Source organism: Limulus polyphemus, unplaced genomic scaffold (genome assembly GCF_000517525.1).
Source record: "Limulus polyphemus unplaced genomic scaffold, Limulus_polyphemus-2.1.2 Scaffold5269, whole genome shotgun sequence".
NCBI lineage: Eukaryota > Metazoa > Arthropoda > Merostomata > Xiphosura > Limulidae > Limulus > Limulus polyphemus.
Window position 1 is genome coordinate 43,218 of NW_013670879.1, and position 10,648 is coordinate 53,865.

At 34.4% G+C, this 10,648-nt stretch overlaps 1 protein-coding gene across 1 annotated transcript in view; it reads right to left on the reverse strand.

Annotated features, from left to right (window-relative positions):
- The window catches only part of LOC111089115 (canalicular multispecific organic anion transporter 2-like), a gene marked incomplete at its 3' end in the record, with an annotated part of 59,272 nt that overhangs the window by 37,176 nt on the left and 11,448 nt on the right, over positions 1 to 10,648 (reverse strand). The gene's annotated exons all lie outside the window — the stretch shown is intronic.

Below are 10,648 nucleotides of genomic sequence, written 5' to 3' on the forward strand. Positions count from 1 at the left end.
CGTAACAATATTTAACCAATACTAGTTAGGTATATGGATGATATTGTATGCTTAGAGTTTTAGTTATGATATTTTTATTATCTTAATTGTTGTAAGTCCTGTCTTTAATAACACTGCAAACAATGCAGTAAGTCTCTATGAGATATTATATTTCGAATATTTGATATTTTAAAATTTACTTGAATAAAGTTGTTTCCCGTAAGCTAAAACCTTAGTTAAAAAGAAATTAAACGAGATGCATATCTTATTTGATATCGTTGGTTTCCACAGTATCCTACATTAACAAATACTGTTTAAATTCTAATTTACGAGATGTCCATTGACTTGTTAATGTGTGTTATTTATAATTATAATTTGATTATAACTAATAATCTACCATAAGCACGGATCTCCTGCTCAGTCTGTGAACAATATTATTAATACCAAGTAGTAATACAGCGGGGATATTGGTGAATAGAACACCGCTAATGCTAGAGCAAAGTCACTATAATTTCATTCTTATCTGAGAAAGGATATTGAATTATTGAAAAGAGCTCAGAGTAGAGCTAATAGGATGATTCTGGGGATAAAAGGGTTATCTTAGAGGTATAGGCTAAGATCTCTTATTTTCTCTTGATAAAAGAATGATAAGAATTGATCTTATTGAAGTTTACACGTTATTAACGGAGTCCAGTCAAATTGGACCCTTGTTATTAATGAAGTGATTCAGAGGTCAGTACTTGGGCTTTTAATATTTACATTAATTAATATTAACTTCCAATCACGTTTGTTTATTTGTAGTTAAGCACAAAGCTACACAATGGGCTATCTGTGCTCTGCCCAACACGGGTATCGAAACCCGGTTTCTAGCGTTGTAAGTCCGCAGACATACCACTGTGCCACTGGGAGGCAACTTCTAATCAGAACAACTCGCCTATATGGAGTGAAACTAAAAATTAACCTGATAATGAATGTAGCTAATTAAATATACTTTTCCTACGTTCTTAATTATAAAGGTTATACTGCTTTGTTTCATCGGTTGGATATCCTCGCACTAAATCTATTCATTAAGCTAACAATGCAAAACAATCTCTATATTAAAAGCATTATAAAAGGTATATTATTAAACATACTAACTGGTACTATTCATGTAATATAAGGTTTTGTTATATAAATTGATAACAAATTTACAAGGAAACACACAAAGTATAAAGGTGATTGTTAGTTATAATTACAAATTACAAAGATATCAAAGAAGCGATAGCATAGTGTTGGTCTCAAATGCCGGGTACATTAAGATCCCGGTCAGTGAGAAACCTACCCTTGGGGTTGCCGTGCGCACTTAAAAAAAAATAAATAAACAGGGAAAGCGCGCAATAGGTGCTTAATGGTCTAAAAAGGCGAGAATAACTTTTAGAATTTAAAAATCCTTTCTGGTTGCGGAGAAATGGACGAAAACGATTGGCTACCGCCAACTTCCCAGAAAACAAAAGGAAAGATTCGGAATGCTTTGATAGTTATTTTAGTTCCAATGATATTATTAATAAATTCCAATACATAATTAGTGAGAATAAACATGTTTCTAGTTTTCTTGTAGTACGTCTTCAATCTCAATGTCCAAATCTTGTAACGAAACACTTTAGCAGAAATTTCCATAAAAACGTCTTGTTCTGCCTCTTCCCCCTCTCTCTTTTTTTTTACTGGCTTTTGGACCTTTTGCACTACACTACGTGTACTTTGGGGGATAACATGGCAATATTTTGCTGTACATATAGCTGGAAGATCACAATGTAAACACATTTCACAGCTTCCTTTCTTTTTGTATTTATGTTCTTCACATGGTCCTGGCCTCCTCGTAACTTCGGTTATACTTGCGTCGCGCAAAAATGTAAAACTGATTTCGAAAGAGCTGATTTTTTTTTGCATAAAAATGATTTTGAAATTGTATTTTTTCCGGTGAAAAAAACTATAATTTTGGGTGGGTTTCTGATTAACCAGGATTTTAATAGTTTTATATATCTTGAGCTTGTAGCTATATTTATTTCAGTAATGATTTCTAGTCTTTTGTGTGCACTTAAATATCTGAATTTAAGTAACAGTTTTCTGCTATTGACCAGTTTTTCTTAATTGCAGGAAGTATTTACATGTAATAACAACAGTTTGTTTGTTTGTAATTAAGCACAAAGCTACACAATGGGCTATCTGTGCTCTGTCCACCACGGGTATCGAAACCCGGTTTCTAGTGTTGTAAGTCCGCAGACATACCGCTGTGCCACTGCGGGTAATAACAACAGAAGCTAACGCATACAACATTGCAAATCTGTTTTCTTACATTATACAAGCCGAGATTAAACAATTAGTATGACTACTTGCTTGTGTTAAAAATCAAATTGAAAACTGAAGAAGTTCTTGTTTGGTATTTTCCAGGATGTCATGTACAGAAAAAAGTTAGACATATGATTGTAATTGATTTAAACAATGTTCAATGTAGTGAACAATAGCCTGATAACAAGGAAGACATTAATTTATCAAAAAAGTGTACAACTTTACTAAGTAATGGATTGAACTTTGCATTACCAAACTATCTCACAGACAGAAATATATTTAATATATTCTCATCTTTTTTCTTACTGTCAAATACTATATCTACGTCTATCTATGCCATCGAGACAATAGAACTGAATGATGGAAACGATGTTACCAAGAGCACAAAAATGTTAAAAATGACAGCCAGAATTATACAGTGGTAAACGGCTGCCAGAAGAAACAGAATAGAAACAACACATCAGATTCACACAAGAAGGAAGTGCTATCTCTATGATTAAATAGTGCACAACTGATGGTCAGCTCAAGTTAGCAAATTGATCAACAGTGCCAATAATGATTGGCGTATGTGACAAACATTGAGAGATGCCAACAAATCACAGAAGGTGAAGGTTATGTCTGGGACAAGAAAGTGAAAGTCCTACAAGATACTGGATGCAGTTGTGCAGTAGTGAGAACCAGTCTAGTATCTGATGGCCAGATGATGTGCAACGTACATCTGTGTGTACAGATTGATGGAACAATGAGAAATGTTCTCATAGCAAGAATAAAGGTGGACACTCCATATTATGTGGGAGACCTTGTGGCCATGAAAGCACCTATCTATGACATGGTGATTGGAAACATACCAGGCAGTAGAAGTTTGGAAGAGCTAGACAGAAAAAAAAAAGACTGATGAAACATCTTCAGTTACCACTAGAGCTCAAGAAAAGAAAAGCAAACAAGACATCAAGTCCCCGCAAGTCTCGAATGTAAGTTTATGAAAACTGAAAGAAGCATAGCAAAAAAGACCCTTCACTGCAGAAATTTTAGGACAAAGTCAAGCACAAAACAAAGAAGAAAGAGACTTACAGAATAGAGACCACCAGGGAGTGCTTTAGAGGATCTATCAAGGTAATTGTACTGGGGAAGTTAAAAAGTTCATAGTACCAACAGAATACCTGAACTCAAGTGATGAAGCTGGCTCATGAGTCGATTGTAGGAAGACACCTAGGAGTAAATAAAATGGCAGAGAGAATCACCAGCAATTTCCATTGGCTGTGGGTCATCAGAAATATGACCAGATTCTGCAGGTCACTTAACATCTACCAAAGGATAATACCTTGAGGGAAAGTAGCCAAGGTACTACTGGATGAAATGCCTCTCATAGAAGAGCCATTTGGCAGACTAGGTGTGGACTTGATTGGCCCACTAGCACCAGTTTCTGACAAGGGCAATTGTTACATGCTGACAGTAGTCAACTATGTGACACGTTATCCAGAAGCCATAGCACTGCTAAAGATGGAGACAGAGAGAATAGAAGAAGCCCTGGTGGAAGTGTTCTGCAGAGTAGTCTTTCCAAAAGAAGTACTGAGTGGCAGGGAGACCCAGTATACTTCAAAAGTGATGCAAGAGGTGTGCAGACTCTTCAGAACTAGGCAACTCTTTATCACTCTAAACAACTCTAAATGGACTTTGTAAGAGAGTCAATGGAGTCTTAAAGAGTATGCTAAAGAAGATGTGCCAGGTGAGACCACGGGACTGGGACATATATCTGCAGGCAGTATTATTTGCTTACAGAGAAGTCCCACAAGTTAGTACAGGCTTTATACCCTTTGAGTTGTTGTATGGAAGAACAGTACAAGGTCTGATACAGATATTGAAAGAGCTATGGACAGTAGAAGGAAAGTTAGAAGTGAGGAACACTTACTGGTATATGTTAGATCTCAGAAACTGACTGGAGGAGACCTGTCAACTTGCTCAATAGAGCTTGTATGCAGCTCAAGGCAGTCAGAAGCACTGCTATGACAAGAAGGCCAAGGATCAATGTTTCAGGACTGACAGAGGCCGTAGTTCTACTACCCACACCAATAAACTCACACTGTAGTGGAAAGGACCTTTTTAAATACAAGAAGTGGTCAACAGAATTAGAATTTGTTGAAGAGATACTTCGAGAGGTAAGAAGACCTAATCGATGCAGCTATTGAGGGACAGATGGACATGGTAGGTGTGACTGTCATAGATGCAGAACCAGAAGACATTGACTTTGTTATAGAAAATGAAGACCTACTAGACCTAAAATCACTGGGTGGAAATGAGGCATACAAAAACGTCAGCATTAGGGAAGAACTGATTGGCAAGGAGAAGAAAGACCTACAAGAGCTACTGTGCTACTACACAGACGTCTTCACTGATGGACCAGGCAAAATAGACCTTCAGCAACACAAGATCGTGACCATACCCAGGGATCCAGTTAAGGTAAAGCCCCACCAGGTGCCTTATGCAATAAGAGACCACCAGTTTCTTATTTCGTTTGTATAAGCCTCTGGAATCTCTTATTTTCTCTACCCTTACATTAACTGTAACGAATCATCTGAGACAATCTGTAGCAAAAGTTGAAAATATGAAATAAAATGAACCTGTTTTTTATGATGACTGCAGGCTAAAAGACAATAAAGTATACTTTTCTCGAGTATTAATCACGAAAGAAAATTAGTTCATTTTTTTTCATTTAAGTTTTTAGTATAATCTAAAAGTTTTAATTTTTAAATTTTTGTTACTATTGTTAAAAATATATACAAAGATTTGTTTGTTTGTTTGTTTTTTAATTATGCACAAAGCTACACAAGGGCTATCTGTGCTCTGCCCACCACGGGTATCGAAACCCGGATTCTAGCGTTGTAAGTCCGCAGACATACCGCTGTACCACTGGGGGGCATATACAAAGAAATACAAATATACATATAAACAAGAAATTTAGCATTTTCATCAGTCCTGGGACGGTTTGCACTCGGGTGCCTGCTTTAGTAAACTTTTTTTTTTCTAACTATGTTTGATGTCCAAAATTAGTTACTGCAGATTTCAAATATGCGCTTTAGAACATACAAAATATATCATGCACTAAAATACAGGGTGAAATAAAATTATCTTTCTTATTTTAAAATTTAATAATTAACTAACTAAGGAACTACAACCAGGCAGTTGTCAACATCTTGTAGCCCAAACAGTTTTTATTGACATATCAGTAGACTTCTCCCTGTGCACCATCAGATGCGCTCAGCACGTCTAACTGGTATTCGATTTCAGTTCACGTTCGCTGCAACATGTTTACAGTTACAGAGGCGATGGTGTCCGTTATCCCCGTCTTTAGCTTTGTGATGTTTGCTATAAGTGTGCAATACATAGTATCCTTAACACACCCCATACTTCTTCCTGTACTACCGTCTATAATTATGTTGCACCATAATTCAATCATTCATTGACTTGGTCTTTGCAAGCCAAACGAAGCATTGAGCATTTTCTTGCATGTTTACCATTTTATGTGGTAACACTACCCACGGGAGTGAAAAAGCAAACAAAACACTTGACAATAAAAGCTGTTTAAGTTGAACTACAATATGTTGAAAACTGCATGCTTGTATTTCCTTAATTATTTAATTATTACATTTTAAAATATGAAAGATAATTTTGGACTATCCTGTATAACGTCCCAAAAAGCACTATAATTTATATTGCTTTCTAGTTAAGCTATAAATAGGTTGAAAGTTCCATTCTCTTTGGAGCATCGAATTAAGTTTACTTTAGATATAGCGGCTTTCACCATAAAACAGAACAGACTATTGTGAGAATCGCACAGTTCACAAAATTGTGTTTACTTAGTTTTCGAATATCACATTTTCACACACTGAGCTTGAGTGTGTGGTTCTTCAAAACTTGAACTGTTGAAATTATGCTATTGTACAACACTTTTTCTTTGCAGCATTTTTTTTTATGTTCTTGATTGTTTACCTGTCATCTTATTGTTTCCTGGATTTACATGCCAGTATTTCATTACGGTAATGTGACCTGAGTCTCCATATTTTTTTATTTTGTTTTTTGAGTCTCATGCCTTTATTTGCTCATACCTACTCATTAATGATATTTATAACCAACGTAAACAATCCTCTAAATCAGAATTATTTGGCAATCTAATTTGTATACTATTATGATAATTGATACTTTTCTCTTCATGTACAAATAAATTAATTCAAACCAAAACAAAACAAATACTACGAAAATGCCACCGCTTTGTCACGTGAAAATGAGCTGCAACAGAACATAGTCACGTGTTGTTAGTTTACACAGAAAGAACTATACTAATATGAAGTCTGTTAAATTACAGACAGTCATATTCTGATCAGGAACTATAGGCTATATCTTTCCATGACTACAATGAGTGAAATACCGCAAAACAAGATGGCTAAGGATACTTTATGAAAAATCTTGTGGCAGGAAATCAGTGCAACTAAAAGCTGTGTGCAAGAAATTGAAAATAGTATATGAAACTGGCACAGTCAATAATAAAAAATGGTCGAAGTTGAGAACCGAAACTCTACAAATGTATGTTCTTTACGAGATAGACGACGTTTGAGTACAGATTTTACCAAAGACTTTAAAGTATACTAGCTGGAGTACCCGTCCCCTGGACGGAAGTTATGTAAAACCATGTTTAATGAAAGGTTATCTTAGGATATGAAAAGTTGCTTCCTTACGTGTAATTGTAAAAACCGCAAAAAAAGCCCATAAAACTGCAAAACACAAAATGTGAAACCGCAAGTTTGCATATATCTCCGCATGGACCCAATAAACCTTCATTTCAAAGTTGGTGAAGATCCATCTTTAGACGGCGAAGTAGTGATAAAAATGGAAAAATTTCCATAAAATTAGCAAACCATAAAATGCAAAACTGAAAAGTTGTGTGTACCCCCCGCTTGGACCTAATGAACCTCCATACCAATTTTGGTGAAGAACCATCCACACCCTGCGAAGTAGACATATAACAGACAACAGACAGTATTATTATATTTATATAGATATAAGTGTGAATATTACCTAGAGCTATTTGAAAACTACTGTTGAGGAGAGGTAACCAAATCAAAAAGCTGAAAGGGGTATCGGACCACAAACATTGGAAAGAAAACCTGGAGATATATGCTCTTTACAGATTTATCCAAATTCGACTTATTTGGCAACAGTCAAAGACAATTATTCTATGGTACAGGAGATAATGATATCATAGCCAACTTACAACTTCCACAGTGAAAAATTATAGGTAATTAGTACGAGTTTGGGACTGGATCTCATCCAACAGTGTTTTTGTGATCTGTGTAAAATTGATGTGACCCTGACTGCTACTACGCACATGCAGATCCTGATTTATCATGCTACTCACAACAATGGTATTACCTGAGCAAAGTCCCAGTATGAATATTGATGGATCTTTATGGACTTATGCAAAACTGAAGAGCTCAAAGACGCCCAAACAACTTGGCTGAATTGTGGAGAGTAATACAGGACATGTAAAATTATTACATATTATTATGTTGATGAAACATGTGAGAGAATAAAAACAATGTATAATGTTTATCCACTACTAACCATTACTCGTAAGTAAACTACAAATTCCTTTTCAAACTGATTGCATCAAAAGGAAGGATAGTGTGAATTTTATACAGCATATCCAAACCATAGATGAAATATAATTAGATTTAATTTTGATGAAAAAGACAAATATGAAAATAATTAAATAAATGAAAAAATATATACTTGAAAAAATAAAAATGCAGCCACTAAACAAATATCTAAATACAATTTACTTAACCTTTCTATTACGGGCTGAGTCTTCGTTGATCACACGCCGATTACAGGTTAAGTTTCTTGTACCGCTGAAGTTATATAATGTCTTCATAAAAGTACTAATGGTTTTTAATGTTCGAAATTTATAAATGTTCCTGGTCAAATATTTGAAGTTTTCCGATCAGTAAGCGTTAATCACAATTATAGCTTCCAAGGTTTATAATATACCAACTATAGTAAACCAATAATAGATACTGTGTTTTGGCGCGTCGCGTTGTTTATATTTATAGGCGTGTGGAGATTTTCTCGAAACTTTAGCTTACTTAACAATACTAACACGCTACACTAGCGTTTACGTACACACATATATTGTTGATTCTTACACTCGAGAATCTTCTACAACTTTAGAGAATATGCGGGAGTTTCGCAATTTAACCGCATAAGTTATGTACATTTCTAAATATAGATTTAACTTAAACAAACATCGATATTAATATACATATATAATAGCAAATCTGTCACACTTTATTATAACGAAAATATATTTATAAATGATTTTACAATTCTGAAATTATTTTCCTTAACAAATAGAAATATTGATGAGTTAATTAGTATCAATAATCCAGTAATAAGTAATTATATCGAAAATACCTCCATACCAAATAATGAAGCATATTATATAGATTTTGATATACAGATAATTAATGATTATAATAATATTAATATCTATGATAAAAGAAATGATTTCACATTTCAAATATATGTACTTTCCTCACTAAGTAGTAATGTTCCATAAATGCCATACCGAATATCATACATTCACAACGTTTTAGATATTATAAAATGTGTAGCAATATAGAATTTTTAATATCTAAGACAAATATATTAGTACAAGAATTGATTTTCAATGACTTTGTTGAAAAAACCTTAAACAGATATTTTAAATTATTTTATAATAAATATAAAAAGTACTAACATAAATTTGAAAATAATAACATAAACATAATAATTTATTGGTTGGAGGGGAAATAATTGGAATTGCTTATTTGAAAGTTTTTATTTTTATATAGGTAAACTATTGTAGTTGTATCACCTTCCCTATATAAGAGTTGCAACTGTGTGTATCTCTTTAGAACCATTGATTATATATTTAAAGGTATAGGAGAATGGGGGATAGAAGCTATACTAATAGCAAAAGGTTGGGCTTAGTATAGTAATATGTTAACATCTTGGTATTTATGTCCAAACAACATATTCGAGCTTGAATGCCAACTTCAAGGGGGCTTTGCTGTCTCCCTCATTGACAACTTCTTAGGTATTGTAAAATTTGTAGCATTATAGAATTTGTAATATCTAATATAAATGTATTAATAACAAAACTGACGTATAGTATTTTAATTATATTTTTTTAAATTTTTGTGAAAAAACCACTTTTCCACATCTGGATGCAGAGATCAAAAGATGGTACAAATCTGGGACGTTGTGGACTTGAATACTCACACCTGCTCCTTTTCTCTGTCTCTATTTTTTAAGTATGTGAGGCCGGCAAAATTGAGGTTAAACTGGACAGACGGTGTACACCAATGCAATCTGGATCTTACTTCAGCCGTAACCTAAAAAAACCAGGGCACATTACATATGATTTGTGCCCTGGTATTGGATATTTGGACTTGAGCTGTGTTTTTATTTTCTTAAGTATTTTTTCTTTAATATATATATATTCCTTCTCTACAAAATCAAATCTTGCACACACACACGCGCGCCCTTCGTTAATCATCTAGGTAGCTTATTGTTTTCTTATTTGCTTTTTAGAGCCTAATCTTTCCCATGTGTAATATAATACCTACTTACATTGTAATGCTTCTTGAAGACTTGAGCAACTCGCACGGGAAAGGGGTAATTGATTTGATCTACTTGGTAACGTAAATTTGAAAATTGACTTTCCATTCGTTTTATGGTAGCTGTTTGCTTTACGTGCAATGTTAACATAATTTTTTAATAGTTATTTTCATTTTCGCTGTGAATTATGTCTTTATATAGGTTGTCTGTGTGTTGAAGGAATTTTGTTTGTTCATACTAACAAGTAAAGCCGCAAAAACAAGAGCGTCATATACATATCCAAGTCAAAATACAGGCTCAGATATGGAAGTGACCGTGGCATGTTGTTCTATGAGATTTAAAAAACGAGTTACCAAAGTATGTGGTAATGAATTTCCCATGGCGAATCCATGTAACTGAAGGAAGTACGAATCTCTGTATTGAAAGCAAATAAATGTGATTAGTTGTAACAGTGTGATTAAGTGTTCCTATTTTTATCTTGGTTCTCTTTTTCTGCAGTAAATTGTATTGCCTCATGGCAAGGGGTTTGGAGATTTGTTTGTTTGTTTTGAAATTTCGCGCTAAGCTACACGAGGGCTATCTGCGCTAGCCGTCCCTAATTTAGCAGTGTAAGACTAAAGGGAAGGCAGCTAGTTATCACAACCCACCGCTAACTCTTGGCTACTCTTTTACCAACGAATAGTGGGATTGA